This window comes from Hyperolius riggenbachi, chromosome 1 (assembly GCF_040937935.1).
Source record: "Hyperolius riggenbachi isolate aHypRig1 chromosome 1, aHypRig1.pri, whole genome shotgun sequence".
In the NCBI taxonomy this organism is placed as follows: Eukaryota; Metazoa; Chordata; class Amphibia; order Anura; family Hyperoliidae; genus Hyperolius; species Hyperolius riggenbachi.
Genome location: NC_090646.1, coordinates 413,404,873 through 413,417,176, shown reverse-complemented (window position 1 = coordinate 413,417,176; position 12,304 = coordinate 413,404,873). Strand labels below are relative to the sequence as shown.

Genomic DNA, 12,304 nt, shown 5'->3' with positions numbered 1-12,304 from the left:
TTTTAACACATTTACACAACAGAGCACTGTGGCTCTATAGCTCAGGGGTTAGAGCACTGGTCTTGTAAACCAGGGGTCGTGAGTTCAAATCTCGCTAGGGCCTAAGCATTATTTCATGCGCTGTATCTTTCTTTCCTGACAACCTATTTTCTTTCACCAGCTGTCTTATCAAAAACCGCCACTGCCTCTAGGTCAACTCCCCTTACATGAAAGATCACATTACATTCAACCCTGGTCAAGGTTCACAACATTGACCCCACTTTGAGCAAAAAAAAAAAAAAAAAACCTTACTGGCTCCAAGAAGACTTAGACCACATTCATAACATTCTCTTCCTAAAAAGAGAGCGGCCGTATTCCGTTCTTCTGGATGGCCAAGAAGCCAAGACTGGTGCTTATGCCACCATTCATGGGTTGGCCTAATAACGGTAGCTATGATTCTAGAGCTGGAGGCTGCCTTACTTCTGCCCTCAAGGGCTAGGTGCCATTCACATGTCTTGATTGAAGGCTTCGTAGAAGACCACAATTCAGCTCTCTCAACCACCCTACTTTCCGGTGGCACAATGCACCTCCGTGTCAGGATGGCCGAGCGGTCTAAGGCGCTGCGTTCAGGTCGCAGTCTCCCCTGGAGGCGTGGGTTCAAATCCCACTTCTGACAGCGTTTGCATGGTTTTTTCACGGTTCCCCTACCTGCTAGTCTTTCACAGCCAAGAACGTTTTTTTTTTTTTTTTTTTTTAACACATTTACACAACAGAGCACTGTGGCTCTATAGCTCAGGGGTTAGAGCACTGGTCTTGTAAACCAGGGGTCGTGAGTTCCAATCTCACTAGGGCCTAAGCATTATTTAATGCGCTGTATCTTTCTTTCCTGACAACCTATTTTCTTTCACCAGCTGTCTTATCAAAAACCGCCACTGCCTCTAGGTCAACTCCCCTTACATGAAAGATCACATTACATTCAACCCTGGTCAAGGTTCACAACATTGACCCCACTTTGAGCAAAAAAAAAAAAAAAAACCTTACTGGCTCCAAGAAGACTTAGACCACATTCATAACATTCTCTTCCTAAAAAGAGAGCGGCCGTATTCCGTTCTTCTGGATGGCCAAGAAGCCAAGACTGGTGCTTATGCCACCATTCATGGGTTGGCCTAATAACGGTAGCTATGATTCTAGAGCTGGAGGCTGCCTTACTTCTGCCCTCAAGGGCTAGGTGCCATTCACATGTCTTGATTGAAGGCTTCGTAGAAGACCACAATTCAGCTCTCTCAACCACCCTACTTTCCGGTGGCACAATGCACCTCCGTGTCAGGATGGCCGAGCGGTCTAAGGCGCTGCGTTCAGGTCGCAGTCTCCCCTGGAGGCGTGGGTTCAAATCCCACTTCTGACAGCGTTTGCATGGTTTTTTCACGGTTCCCCTACCTGCTAGTCTTTCACAGCCAAGAACGTTTTTTTTTGTTTTTTTTTAACACATTTACACAACAGAGCACTGTGGCTCTATAGCTCAGGGGTTAGAGCACTGGTCTTGTAAACCAGGGGTCGTGAGTTCAAATCTCACTAGGGCCTAAGCATTACTTCATGCGCTGTATCTTTCTTTCCTGACAACCTATTTTCTTTCACCAGCTGTCTTATCAAAAACCGCCACTGCCTCTAGGTCAACTCCCCTTACATGAAAGATCACATTACATTCAACCCTGGTCAAGGTTCACAACATTGACCCCACTTTGAGCAAAAAAAAAAAAAAAACCTTACTGGCTCCAAGAAGACTTAGACCACATTCATAACATTCTCTTCCTAAAAAGAGAGCGGCCGTATTCCGTTCTTCTGGATGGCCAAGAAGCCAAGACTGGTGCTTATGCCACCATTGATGGGTTGGCCTAATAACGGTAGCTATGATTCTAGAGCTGGAGGCTGCCTTACTTCTGCCCTCAAGGGCTAGGTGCCATTCACATGTCTTGATTGAAGGCTTCGTAGAAGACCACAATTCAGCTCTCTCAACCACCCTACTTTCCGGTGGCACAATGCACCTCCGTGTCAGGATGGCCGAGCGGTCTAAGGCGCTGCGTTCAGGTCGCAGTCTCCCCTGGAGGCGTGGGTTCAAATCCCACTTCTGACAGCGTTTGCATGGTTTTTTCACGGTTCCCCTACCTGCTAGTCTTTCACAGCCAAGAACGTTTTTTTTTTTTTTTTTTTTAACACATTTACACAACAGAGCACTGTGGCTCTATAGCTCAGGGGTTAGAGCACTGGTCTTGTAAACCAGGGGTCGTGAGTTCAAATCTCACTAGGGCCTAAGCATTATTTCATGCGCTGTATCTTTCTTTCCTGACAACCTATTTTCTTTCACCAGCTGTCTTATCAAAAACCGCCACTGCCTCTAGGTCAACTCCCCTTACATGAAAGATCACATTACATTCAACCCTGGTCAAGGTTCACAACATTGACCCCACTTTGAGCAAAAAAAAAAAAAAAAACCTTACTGGCTCCAAGAAGACTTAGACCACATTCATAACATTCTCTTCCTAAAAAGAGAGCGGCCGTATTCCGTTCTTCTGGATGGCCAAGAAGCCAAGACTGGTGCTTATGCCACCATTCATGGGTTGGCCTAATAACGGTAGCTATGATTCTAGAGCTGGAGGCTGCCTTACTTCTGCCCTCAAGGGCTAGGTGCCATTCACATGTCTTGATTGAAGGCTTCGTAGAAGACCACAATTCAGCTCTCTCAACCACCCTACTTTCCGGTGGCACAATGCACCTCCGTGTCAGGATGGCCGAGCGGTCTAAGGCGCTGCGTTCAGGTCGCAGTCTCCCCTGGAGGCGTGGGTTCAAATCCCACTTCTGACAGCGTTTGCATGGTTTTTTCACGGTTCCCCTACCTGCTAGTCTTTCACAGCCAAGAACGTTTTTTTTTTTTTTTTTTTTAACACATTTACACAACAGAGCACTGTGGCTCTATAGCTCAGGGGTTAGAGCACTGGTCTTGTAAACCAGGGGTCGTGAGTTCAAATCTCACTAGGGCCTAAGCATTATTTCATGCGCTGTATCTTTCTTTCCTGACAACCTATTTTCTTTCACCAGCTGTCTTATCAAAAACCGCCACTGCCTCTAGGTCAACTCCCCTTACATGAAAGATCACATTACATTCAACCCTGGTCAAGGTTCACAACATTGACCCCACTTTGAGCAAAAAAAAAAAAAAAAACCTTACTGGCTCCAAGAAGACTTAGACCACATTCATAACATTCTCTTCCTAAAAAGAGAGCGGCCGTATTCCGTTCTTCTGGATGGCCAAGAAGCCAAGACTGGTGCTTATGCCACCATTCATGGGTTGGCCTAATAACGGTAGCTATGATTCTAGAGCTGGAGGCTGCCTTACTTCTGCCCTCAAGGGCTAGGTGCCATTCACATGTCTTGATTGAAGGCTTCGTAGAAGACCACAATTCAGCTCTCTCAACCACCCTACTTTCCGGTGGCACAATGCACCTCCGTGTCAGGATGGCCGAGCGGTCTAAGGCGCTGCGTTCAGGTCGCAGTCTCCCCTGGAGGCGTGGGTTCAAATCCCACTTCTGACAGCGTTTGCATGGTTTTTTCACGGTTCCCCTACCTGCTAGTCTTTCACAGCCAAGAACGTTTTTTTTTTTTTTTTTTTTAACACATTTACACAACAGAGCACTGTGGCTCTATAGCTCAGGGGTTAGAGCACTGGTCTTGTAAACCAGGGGTCGTGAGTTCAAATCTCACTAGGGCCTAAGCATTATTTCATGCGCTGTATCTTTCTTTCCTGACAACCTATTTTCTTTCACCAGCTGTCTTATCAAAAACCGCCACTGCCTCTAGGTCAACTCCCCTTACATGAAAGATCACATTACATTCAACCCTGGTCAAGGTTCACAACATTGACCCCACTTTGAGCAAAAAAAAAAAAAAAAACCTTACTGGCTCCAAGAAGACTTAGACCACATTCATAACATTCTCTTCCTAAAAAGAGAGCGGCCGTATTCCGTTCTTCTGAATGGCCAAGAAGCCAAGACTGGTGCTTATGCCACCATTCATGGGTTGGCCTAATAACGGTAGCTATGATTCTAGAGCTGGAGGCTGCCTTACTTCTGCCCTCAAGGGCTAGGTGCCATTCACATGTCTTGATTGAAGGCTTCGTAGAAGACCACAATTCAGCTCTCTCAACCACCCTACTTTCCGGTGGCACAATGCACCTCCGTGTCAGGATGGCCGAGCGGTCTAAGGCGCTGCGTTCAGGTCGCAGTCTCCCCTGGAGGCGTGGGTTCAAATCCCACTTCTGACAGCGTTTGCATGGTTTTTTCACGGTTCCCCTACCTGCTAGTCTTTCACAGCCAAGAACGTTTTTTTTTTTTTTTTTTTTTTTAACACATTTACACAACAGAGCACTGTGGCTCTATAGCTCAGGGGTTAGAGCACTGGTCTTGTAAACCAGGGGTCGTGAGTTCAAATCTCACTAGGGCCTAAGCATTATTTCATGCGCTGTATCTTTCTTTCCTGACAACCTATTTTCTTTCACCAGCTGTCTTATCAAAAACCGCCACTGCCTCTAGGTCAACTCCCCTTACATGAAAGATCACATTACATTCAACCCTGGTCAAGGTTCACAACATTGACCCCACTTTGAGCAAAAAAAAAAAAAAAAACCTTACTGGCTCCAAGAAGACTTAGACCACATTCATAACATTCTCTTCCTAAAAAGAGAGCGGCCGTATTCCGTTCTTCTGGATGGCCAAGAAGCCAAGACTGGTGCTTATGCCACCATTCATGGGTTGGCCTAATAACGGTAGCTATGATTCTAGAGCTGGAGGCTGCCTTACTTCTGCCCTCAAGGGCTAGGTGCCATTCACATGTCTTGATTGAAGGCTTCGTAGAAGACCACAATTCAGCTCTCTCAACCACCCTACTTTCCGGTGGCACAATGCACCTCCGTGTCAGGATGGCCGAGCGGTCTAAGGCGCTGCGTTCAGGTCGCAGTCTCCCCTGGAGGCGTGGGTTCAAATCCCACTTCTGACAGCGTTTGCATGGTTTTTTCACGGTTCCCCTACCTGCTAGTCTTTCACAGCCAAGAACGTTTTTTTTTTTTTTTTTTTTTAACACATTTACACAACAGAGCACTGTGGCTCTATAGCTCAGGGGTTAGAGCACTGGTCTTGTAAACCAGGGGTCGTGAGTTCAAATCTCACTAGGGCCTAAGCATTATTTCATGCGCTGTATCTTTCTTTCCTGACAACCTATTTTCTTTCACCAGCTGTCTTATCAAAAACCGCCACTGCCTCTAGGTCAACTCCCCTTACATGAAAGATCACATTACATTCAACCCTGGTCAAGGTTCACAACATTGACCCCACTTTGAGCAAAAAAAAAAAAAAAAACCTTACTGGCTCCAAGAAGACTTAGACCACATTCATAACATTCTCTTCCTAAAAAGAGAGCGGCCGTATTCCGTTCTTCTGGATGGCCAAGAAGCCAAGACTGGTGCTTATGCCACCATTCATGGGTTGGCCTAATAACGGTAGCTATGATTCTAGAGCTGGAGGCTGCCTTACTTCTGCCCTCAAGGGCTAGGTGCCATTCACATGTCTTGATTGAAGGCTTCGTAGAAGACCACAATTCAGCTCTCTCAACCACCCTACTTTCCGGTGGCACAATGCACCTCCGTGTCAGGATGGCCGAGCGGTCTAAGGCGCTGCGTTCAGGTCGCAGTCTCCCCTGGAGGCGTGGGTTCAAATCCCACTTCTGACAGCGTTTGCATGGTTTTTTCACGGTTCCCCTACCTGCTAGTCTTTCACAGCCAAGAACGTTTTTTTTTTTTTTTTTTTTAACACATTTACACAACAGAGCACTGTGGCTCTATAGCTCAGGGGTTAGAGCACTGGTCTTGTAAACCAGGGGTCGTGAGTTCAAATCTCACTAGGGCCTAAGCATTATTTCATGCGCTGTATCTTTCTTTCCTGACAACCTATTTTCTTTCACCAGCTGTCTTATCAAAAACCGCCACTGCCTCTAGGTCAACTCCCCTTACATGAAAGATCACATTACATTCAACCCTGGTCAAGGTTCACAACATTGACCCCACTTTGAGCAAAAAAAAAAAACAAAACCTTACTGGCTCCAAGAAGACTTAGACCACATTCATAACATTCTCTTCCTAAAAAGAGAGCGGCCGTATTCCGTTCTTCTGGATGGCCAAGAAGCCAAGACTGGTGCTTATGCCACCATTCATGGGTTGGCCTAATAACGGTAGCTATGATTCTAGAGCTGGAGGCTGCCTTACTTCTGCCCTCAAGGGCTAGGTGCCATTCACATGTCTTGATTGAAGGCTTCGTAGAAGACCACAATTCAGCTCTCTCAACCACCCTACTTTCCGGTGGCACAATGCACCTCCGTGTCAGGATGGCCGAGCGGTCTAAGGCGCTGCGTTCAGGTCGCAGTCTCCCCTGGAGGCGTGGGTTCAAATCCCACTTCTGACAGCGTTTGCATGGTTTTTTCACGGTTCCCCTACCTGCTAGTCTTTCACAGCCAAGAACGTTTTTTTTTTTTTTTTTTTTTAACACATTTACACAACAGAGCACTGTGGCTCTATAGCTCAGGGGTTAGAGCACTGGTCTTGTAAACCAGGGGTCGTGAGTTCAAATCTCACTAGGGCCTAAGCATTATTTCATGCGCTGTATCTTTCTTTCCTGACAACCTATTTTCTTTCACCAGCTGTCTTATCAAAAACCGCCACTGCCTCTAGGTCAACTCCCCTTACATGAAAGATCACATTACATTCAACCCTGGTCAAGGTTCACAACATTGACCCCACTTTGAGCAAAAAAAAAAAAAAAAACCTTACTGGCTCCAAGAAGACTTAGACCACATTCATAACATTCTCTTCCTAAAAAGAGAGCGGCCGTATTCCGTTCTTCTGGATGGCCAAGAAGCCAAGACTGGTGCTTATGCCACCATTCATGGGTTGGCCTAATAACGGTAGCTATGATTCTAGAGCTGGAGGCTGCCTTACTTCTGCCCTCAAGGGCTAGGTGCCATTCACATGTCTTGATTGAAGGCTTCGTAGAAGACCACAATTCAGCTCTCTCAACCACCCTACTTTCCGGTGGCACAATGCACCTCCGTGTCAGGATGGCCGAGCGGTCTAAGGCGCTGCATTCAGGTCGCAGTCTCCCCTGGAGGCGTGGGTTCAAATCCCACTTCTGACAGCGTTTGCATGGTTTTTTCACGGTTCCCCTACCTGCTAGTCTTTCACAGCCAAGAACGTTTTTTTTTTTTTTTTTTTTAACACATTTACACAACAGAGCACTGTGGCTCTATAGCTCAGGGGTTAGAGCACTGGTCTTGTAAACCAGGGGTCGTGAGTTCAAATCTCACTAGGGCCTAAGCATTATTTCATGCGCTGTATCTTTCTTTCCTGACAACCTATTTTCTTTCACCAGCTGTCTTATCAAAAACCGCCACTGCCTCTAGGTCAACTCCCCTTACATGAAAGATCACATTACATTCAACCCTGGTCAAGGTTCACAACATTGACCCCACTTTGAGCAAAATAAAAAAAAAAAACCTTACTGGCTCCAAGAAGACTTAGACCACATTCATAACATTCTCTTCCTAAAAAGAGAGCGGCCGTATTCCGTTCTTCTGGATGGCCAAGAAGCCAAGACTGGTGCTTATGCCACCATTCATGGGTTGGCCTAATAACGGTAGCTATGATTCTAGAGCTGGAGGCTGCCTTACTTCTGCCCTCAAGGGCTAGGTGCCATTCACATGTCTTGATTGAAGGCTTCGTAGAAGACCACAATTCAGCTCTCTCAACCACCCTACTTTCCGGTGGCACAATGCACCTCCGTGTCAGGATGGCCGAGCGGTCTAAGGCGCTGCGTTCAGGTCGCAGTCTCCCCTGGAGGCGTGGGTTCAAATCCCACTTCTGACAGCGTTTGCATGGTTTTTTCACGGTTCCCCTACCTGCTAGTCTTTCACAGCCAAGAAGGTTTTTTTTTTTTTTTTTTTTAACACATTTACACAACAGAGCACTGTGGCTCTATAGCTCAGGGGTTAGAGCACTGGTCTTGTAAACCAGGGGTCGTGAGTTCAAATCTCACTAGGGCCTAAGCATTATTTCATGCGCTGTATCTTTCTTTCCTGACAACCTATTTTCTTTCACCAGCTGTCTTATCAAAAACCGCCACTGCCTCTAGGTCAACTCCCCTTACATGAAAGATCACATTACATTCAACCCTGGTCAAGGTTCACAACATTGACCCCACTTTGAGCAAAAAAAAAAAAAAAAACCTTACTGGCTCCAAGAAGACTTAGACCACATTCATAACATTCTCTTCCTAAAAAGAGAGCGGCCGTATTCCGTTCTTCTGGATGGCCAAGAAGCCAAGACTGGTGCTTATGCCACCATTCATGGGTTGGCCTAATAACGGTAGCTATGATTCTAGAGCTGGAGGCTGCCTTACTTCTGCCCTCAAGGGCTAGGTGCCATTCACATGTCTTGATTGAAGGCTTCGTAGAAGACCACAATTCAGCTCTCTCAACCACCCTACTTTCCGGTGGCACAATGCACCTCCGTGTCAGGATGGCCGAGCGGTCTAAGGCGCTGCGTTCAGGTCGCAGTCTCCCCTGGAGGCGTGGGTTCAAATCCCACTTCTGACAGCGTTTGCATGGTTTTTTCACGGTTCCCCTACCTGCTAGTCTTTCACAGCCAAGAACGTTTTTTTTTTTTTTTTTTTTAACACATTTACACAACAGAGCACTGTGGCTCTATAGCTCAGGGGTTAGAGCACTGGTCTTGTAAACCAGGGGTCGTGAGTTCAAATCTCACTAGGGCCTAAGCATTATTTCATGCGCTGTATCTTTCTTTCCTGACAACCTATTTTCTTTCACCAGCTGTCTTATCAAAAACCGCCACTGCCTCTAGGTCAACTCCCCTTACATGAAAGATCACATTACATTCAACCCTGGTCAAGGTTCACAACATTGACCCCACTTTGAGCAAAAAAAAAAAAAAAAACCTTACTGGCTCCAAGAAGACTTAGACCACATTCATAACATTCTCTTCCTAAAAAGAGAGCGGCCGTATTCCGTTCTTCTGGATGGCCAAGAAGCCAAGACTGGTGCTTATGCCACCATTCATGGGTTGGCCTAATAACGGTAGCTATGATTCTAGAGCTGGAGGCTGCCTTACTTCTGCCCTCAAGGGCTAGGTGCCATTCACATGTCTTGATTGAAGGCTTCGTAGAAGACCACAATTCAGCTCTCTCAACCACCCTACTTTCCGGTGGCACAATGCACCTCCGTGTCAGGATGGCCGAGCGGTCTAAGGCGCTGCGTTCAGGTCGCAGTCTCCCCTGGAGGCGTGGGTTCAAATCCCACTTCTGACAGCGTTTGCATGGTTTTTTCACGGTTCCCCTACCTGCTAGTCTTTCACAGCCAAGAACGTTTTTTTTTTTTTTTTTTTTAACACATTTACACAACAGAGCACTGTGGCTCTATAGCTCAGGGGTTAGAGCACTGGTCTTGTAAACCAGGGGTCGTGAGTTCAAATCTCACTAGGGCCTAAGCATTATTTCATGCGCTGTATCTTTCTTTCCTGACAACCTATTTTCTTTCACCAGCTGTCTTATCAAAAACCGCCACTGCCTCTAGGTCAACTCCCCTTACATGAAAGATCACATTACATTCAACCCTGGTCAAGGTTCACAACATTGACCCCACTTTGAGCAAAAAAAAAAAAAAAAACCTTACTGGCTCCAAGAAGACTTAGACCACATTCATAACATTCTCTTCCTAAAAAGAGAGCGTCCGTATTCCGTTCTTCTGGATGGCCAAGAAGCCAAGACTGGTGCTTATGCCACCATTCATGGGTTGGCCTAATAACGGTAGCTATGATTCTAGAGCTGGAGGCTGCCTTACTTCTGCCCTCAAGGGCTAGGTGCCATTCACATGTCTTGATTGAAGGCTTCGTAGAAGACCACAATTCAGCTCTCTCAACCACCCTACTTTCCGGTGGCACAATGCACCTCCGTGTCAGGATGGCCGAGCGGTCTAAGGCGCTGCGTTCAGGTCGCAGTCTCCCCTGGAGGCGTGGGTTCAAATCCCACTTCTGACAGCGTTTGCATGGTTTTTTCACGGTTCCCCTACCTGCTAGTCTTTCACAGCCAAGAACGTTTTTTTTTTTTTTTTTTTTAACACATTTACACAACAGAGCACTGTGGCTCTATAGCTCAGGGGTTAGAGCACTGGTCTTGTAAACCAGGGGTCGTGAGTTCAAATCTCACTAGGGCCTAAGCATTATTTCATGCGCTGTATCTTTCTTTCCTGACAACCTATTTTCTTTCACCAGCTGTCTTATCAAAAACCGCCACTGCCTCTAGGTCAACTCCCCTTACATGAAAGATCACATTACATTCAACCCTGGTCAAGGTTCACAACATTGACCCCACTTTGAGCAAAAAAAAAAAAAAAAACCTTACTGGCTCCAAGAAGACTTAGACCACATTCATAACATTCTCTTCCTAAAAAGAGAGCGGCCGTATTCCGTTCTTCTGGATGGCCAAGAAGCCAAGACTGGTGCTTATGCCACCATTCATGGGTTGGCCTAATAACGGTAGCTATGATTCTAGAGCTGGAGGCTGCCTTACTTCTGCCCTCAAGGGCTAGGTGCCATTCACATGTCTTGATTGAAGGCTTCGTAGAAGACCACAATTCAGCTCTCTCAACCACCCTACTTTCCGGTGGCACAATGCACCTCCGTGTCAGGATGGCCGAGCGGTCTAAGGCGCTGCGTTCAGGTCGCAGTCTCCCCTGGAGGCGTGGGTTCAAATCCCACTTCTGACAGCGTTTGCATGGTTTTTTCACGGTTCCCCTACCTGCTAGTCTTTCACAGCCAAGAACGTTTTTTTTTTTTTTTTTTTTAACACATTTACACAACAGAGCACTGTGGCTCTATAGCTCAGGGGTTAGAGCACTGGTCTTGTAAACCAGGGGTCGTGAGTTCAAATCTCACTAGGGCCTAAGCATTATTTCATGCGCTGTATCTTTCTTTCCTGACAACCTATTTTCTTTCACCAGCTGTCTTATCAAAAACCGCCACTGCCTCTAGGTCAACTCCCCTTACATGAAAGATCACATTACATTCAACCCTGGTCAAGGTTCACAACATTGACCCCACTTTGAGCAAAAAAAAAAAAAAAAAACCTTACTGGCTCCAAGAAGACTTAGACCACATTCATAACATTCTCTTCCTAAAAAGAGAGCGGCCGTATTCCGTTCTTCTGGATGGCCAAGAAGCCAAGACTGGTGCTTATGCCACCATTCATGGGTTGGCCTAATAACGGTAGCTATGATTCTAGAGCTGGAGGCTGCCTTACTTCTGCCCTCAAGGGCTAGGTGCCATTCACATGTCTTGATTGAAGGCTTCGTAGAAGACCACAATTCAGCTCTCTCAACCACCCTACTTTCCGGTGGCACAATGCACCTCCGTGTCAGGATGGCCGAGCGGTCTAAGGCGCTGCGTTCAGGTCGCAGTCTCCCCTGGAGGCGTGGGTTCAAATCCCACTTCTGACAGCGTTTGCATGGTTTTTTCACGGTTCCCCTACCTGCTAGTCTTTCACAGCCAAGAACGTTTTTTTTTTTTTTTTTTTTAACACATTTACACAACAGAGCACTGTGGCTCTATAGCTCAGGGGTTAGAGCACTGGTCTTGTAAACCAGGGGTCGTGAGTTCAAATCTCACTAGGGCCTAAGCATTATTTCATGCGCTGTATCTTTCTTTCCTGACAACCTATTTTCTTTCACCAGCTGTCTTATCAAAAACCGCCACTGCCTCTAGGTCAACTCCCCTTACATGAAAGATCACATTACATTCAACCCTGGTCAAGGTTCACAACATTGACCCCACTTTGAGCAAAAAAAAAAAAAAAAACCTTACTGGCTCCAAGAAGACTTAGACCACATTCATAACATTCTCTTCCTAAAAAGAGAGCGGCCGTATTCCGTTCTTCTGGATGGCCAAGAAGCCAAGACTGGTGCTTATGCCACCATTCATGGGTTGGCCTAATAACGGTAGCTATGATTCTAGAGCTGGAGGCTGCCTTACTTCTGCCCTCAAGGGCTAGGTGCCATTCACATGTCTTGATTGAAGGCTTCGTAGAAGACCACAATTCAGCTCTCTCAACCACCCTACTTTCCGGTGGCACAATGCACCTCCGTGTCAGGATGGCCGAGCGGTCTAAGGCGCTGCGTTCAGGTCGCAGTCTCCCCTGGAGGCGTGGGTTCAAATCCCACTTCT

The 12,304-nt window shown here is 46.6% G+C and overlaps 31 non-coding genes across 31 annotated transcripts in view; all 31 read left to right on the top strand.

Moving 5' to 3' along the window:
- Nucleotides 1–572: 572 nt before the first annotated feature.
- On the top strand, nucleotides 573–655 carry TRNAL-CAG (transfer RNA leucine (anticodon CAG)). Its single transcript has one exon. It is a non-coding gene; the product is annotated as a tRNA-Leu (tRNA).
- Nucleotides 656–1,301: 646 nt separating this feature from the next.
- On the top strand, nucleotides 1,302–1,384 carry TRNAL-CAG (transfer RNA leucine (anticodon CAG)). Its single transcript has one exon. It is a non-coding gene; the product is annotated as a tRNA-Leu (tRNA).
- A 103-nt stretch (nucleotides 1,385–1,487) lies between these two features.
- On the top strand, nucleotides 1,488–1,560 carry TRNAT-UGU (transfer RNA threonine (anticodon UGU)). The gene has a single exon. It is a non-coding gene; the product is annotated as a tRNA-Thr (tRNA).
- A 467-nt stretch (nucleotides 1,561–2,027) lies between these two features.
- On the top strand, nucleotides 2,028–2,110 carry TRNAL-CAG (transfer RNA leucine (anticodon CAG)). Its single transcript has one exon. It is a non-coding gene; the product is annotated as a tRNA-Leu (tRNA).
- A 104-nt stretch (nucleotides 2,111–2,214) lies between these two features.
- On the top strand, nucleotides 2,215–2,287 carry TRNAT-UGU (transfer RNA threonine (anticodon UGU)). The gene has a single exon. It is a non-coding gene; the product is annotated as a tRNA-Thr (tRNA).
- A 468-nt stretch (nucleotides 2,288–2,755) lies between these two features.
- Nucleotides 2,756–2,838, top strand: TRNAL-CAG (transfer RNA leucine (anticodon CAG)). Its single transcript has one exon. It is a non-coding gene; the product is annotated as a tRNA-Leu (tRNA).
- Nucleotides 2,839–2,942: 104 nt separating this feature from the next.
- Nucleotides 2,943–3,015, top strand: TRNAT-UGU (transfer RNA threonine (anticodon UGU)). The gene has a single exon. It is a non-coding gene; the product is annotated as a tRNA-Thr (tRNA).
- A 468-nt stretch (nucleotides 3,016–3,483) lies between these two features.
- On the top strand, nucleotides 3,484–3,566 carry TRNAL-CAG (transfer RNA leucine (anticodon CAG)). The gene has a single exon. It is a non-coding gene; the product is annotated as a tRNA-Leu (tRNA).
- Nucleotides 3,567–3,670: 104 nt separating this feature from the next.
- On the top strand, nucleotides 3,671–3,743 carry TRNAT-UGU (transfer RNA threonine (anticodon UGU)). Its single transcript has one exon. It is a non-coding gene; the product is annotated as a tRNA-Thr (tRNA).
- A 468-nt stretch (nucleotides 3,744–4,211) lies between these two features.
- TRNAL-CAG (transfer RNA leucine (anticodon CAG)) lies at nucleotides 4,212–4,294 on the top strand. The gene has a single exon. It is a non-coding gene; the product is annotated as a tRNA-Leu (tRNA).
- Nucleotides 4,295–4,401: 107 nt separating this feature from the next.
- TRNAT-UGU (transfer RNA threonine (anticodon UGU)) lies at nucleotides 4,402–4,474 on the top strand. The gene has a single exon. It is a non-coding gene; the product is annotated as a tRNA-Thr (tRNA).
- Nucleotides 4,475–4,942: 468 nt separating this feature from the next.
- TRNAL-CAG (transfer RNA leucine (anticodon CAG)) lies at nucleotides 4,943–5,025 on the top strand. Its single transcript has one exon. It is a non-coding gene; the product is annotated as a tRNA-Leu (tRNA).
- A 105-nt stretch (nucleotides 5,026–5,130) lies between these two features.
- Nucleotides 5,131–5,203, top strand: TRNAT-UGU (transfer RNA threonine (anticodon UGU)). Its single transcript has one exon. It is a non-coding gene; the product is annotated as a tRNA-Thr (tRNA).
- A 468-nt stretch (nucleotides 5,204–5,671) lies between these two features.
- On the top strand, nucleotides 5,672–5,754 carry TRNAL-CAG (transfer RNA leucine (anticodon CAG)). The gene has a single exon. It is a non-coding gene; the product is annotated as a tRNA-Leu (tRNA).
- A 104-nt stretch (nucleotides 5,755–5,858) lies between these two features.
- Nucleotides 5,859–5,931, top strand: TRNAT-UGU (transfer RNA threonine (anticodon UGU)). The gene has a single exon. It is a non-coding gene; the product is annotated as a tRNA-Thr (tRNA).
- Nucleotides 5,932–6,399: 468 nt separating this feature from the next.
- Nucleotides 6,400–6,482, top strand: TRNAL-CAG (transfer RNA leucine (anticodon CAG)). Its single transcript has one exon. It is a non-coding gene; the product is annotated as a tRNA-Leu (tRNA).
- Nucleotides 6,483–6,587: 105 nt separating this feature from the next.
- TRNAT-UGU (transfer RNA threonine (anticodon UGU)) lies at nucleotides 6,588–6,660 on the top strand. The gene has a single exon. It is a non-coding gene; the product is annotated as a tRNA-Thr (tRNA).
- A 655-nt stretch (nucleotides 6,661–7,315) lies between these two features.
- On the top strand, nucleotides 7,316–7,388 carry TRNAT-UGU (transfer RNA threonine (anticodon UGU)). Its single transcript has one exon. It is a non-coding gene; the product is annotated as a tRNA-Thr (tRNA).
- Nucleotides 7,389–7,856: 468 nt separating this feature from the next.
- Nucleotides 7,857–7,939, top strand: TRNAL-CAG (transfer RNA leucine (anticodon CAG)). The gene has a single exon. It is a non-coding gene; the product is annotated as a tRNA-Leu (tRNA).
- Nucleotides 7,940–8,043: 104 nt separating this feature from the next.
- On the top strand, nucleotides 8,044–8,116 carry TRNAT-UGU (transfer RNA threonine (anticodon UGU)). Its single transcript has one exon. It is a non-coding gene; the product is annotated as a tRNA-Thr (tRNA).
- A 468-nt stretch (nucleotides 8,117–8,584) lies between these two features.
- Nucleotides 8,585–8,667, top strand: TRNAL-CAG (transfer RNA leucine (anticodon CAG)). Its single transcript has one exon. It is a non-coding gene; the product is annotated as a tRNA-Leu (tRNA).
- Nucleotides 8,668–8,771: 104 nt separating this feature from the next.
- On the top strand, nucleotides 8,772–8,844 carry TRNAT-UGU (transfer RNA threonine (anticodon UGU)). Its single transcript has one exon. It is a non-coding gene; the product is annotated as a tRNA-Thr (tRNA).
- Nucleotides 8,845–9,312: 468 nt separating this feature from the next.
- Nucleotides 9,313–9,395, top strand: TRNAL-CAG (transfer RNA leucine (anticodon CAG)). The gene has a single exon. It is a non-coding gene; the product is annotated as a tRNA-Leu (tRNA).
- Nucleotides 9,396–9,499: 104 nt separating this feature from the next.
- On the top strand, nucleotides 9,500–9,572 carry TRNAT-UGU (transfer RNA threonine (anticodon UGU)). The gene has a single exon. It is a non-coding gene; the product is annotated as a tRNA-Thr (tRNA).
- A 468-nt stretch (nucleotides 9,573–10,040) lies between these two features.
- TRNAL-CAG (transfer RNA leucine (anticodon CAG)) lies at nucleotides 10,041–10,123 on the top strand. Its single transcript has one exon. It is a non-coding gene; the product is annotated as a tRNA-Leu (tRNA).
- Nucleotides 10,124–10,227: 104 nt separating this feature from the next.
- Nucleotides 10,228–10,300, top strand: TRNAT-UGU (transfer RNA threonine (anticodon UGU)). Its single transcript has one exon. It is a non-coding gene; the product is annotated as a tRNA-Thr (tRNA).
- Nucleotides 10,301–10,768: 468 nt separating this feature from the next.
- Nucleotides 10,769–10,851, top strand: TRNAL-CAG (transfer RNA leucine (anticodon CAG)). The gene has a single exon. It is a non-coding gene; the product is annotated as a tRNA-Leu (tRNA).
- A 104-nt stretch (nucleotides 10,852–10,955) lies between these two features.
- On the top strand, nucleotides 10,956–11,028 carry TRNAT-UGU (transfer RNA threonine (anticodon UGU)). The gene has a single exon. It is a non-coding gene; the product is annotated as a tRNA-Thr (tRNA).
- Nucleotides 11,029–11,497: 469 nt separating this feature from the next.
- TRNAL-CAG (transfer RNA leucine (anticodon CAG)) lies at nucleotides 11,498–11,580 on the top strand. The gene has a single exon. It is a non-coding gene; the product is annotated as a tRNA-Leu (tRNA).
- Nucleotides 11,581–11,684: 104 nt separating this feature from the next.
- TRNAT-UGU (transfer RNA threonine (anticodon UGU)) lies at nucleotides 11,685–11,757 on the top strand. The gene has a single exon. It is a non-coding gene; the product is annotated as a tRNA-Thr (tRNA).
- A 468-nt stretch (nucleotides 11,758–12,225) lies between these two features.
- TRNAL-CAG (transfer RNA leucine (anticodon CAG)) overlaps nucleotides 12,226–12,304 on the top strand; it is an 83-nt gene continuing 4 nt past the window's right edge. The window contains exon 1 of the tRNA in view: nucleotides 12,226–12,304. This exon is cut by the window's right edge and continues 4 nt beyond it. This is a non-coding gene — a tRNA (tRNA-Leu).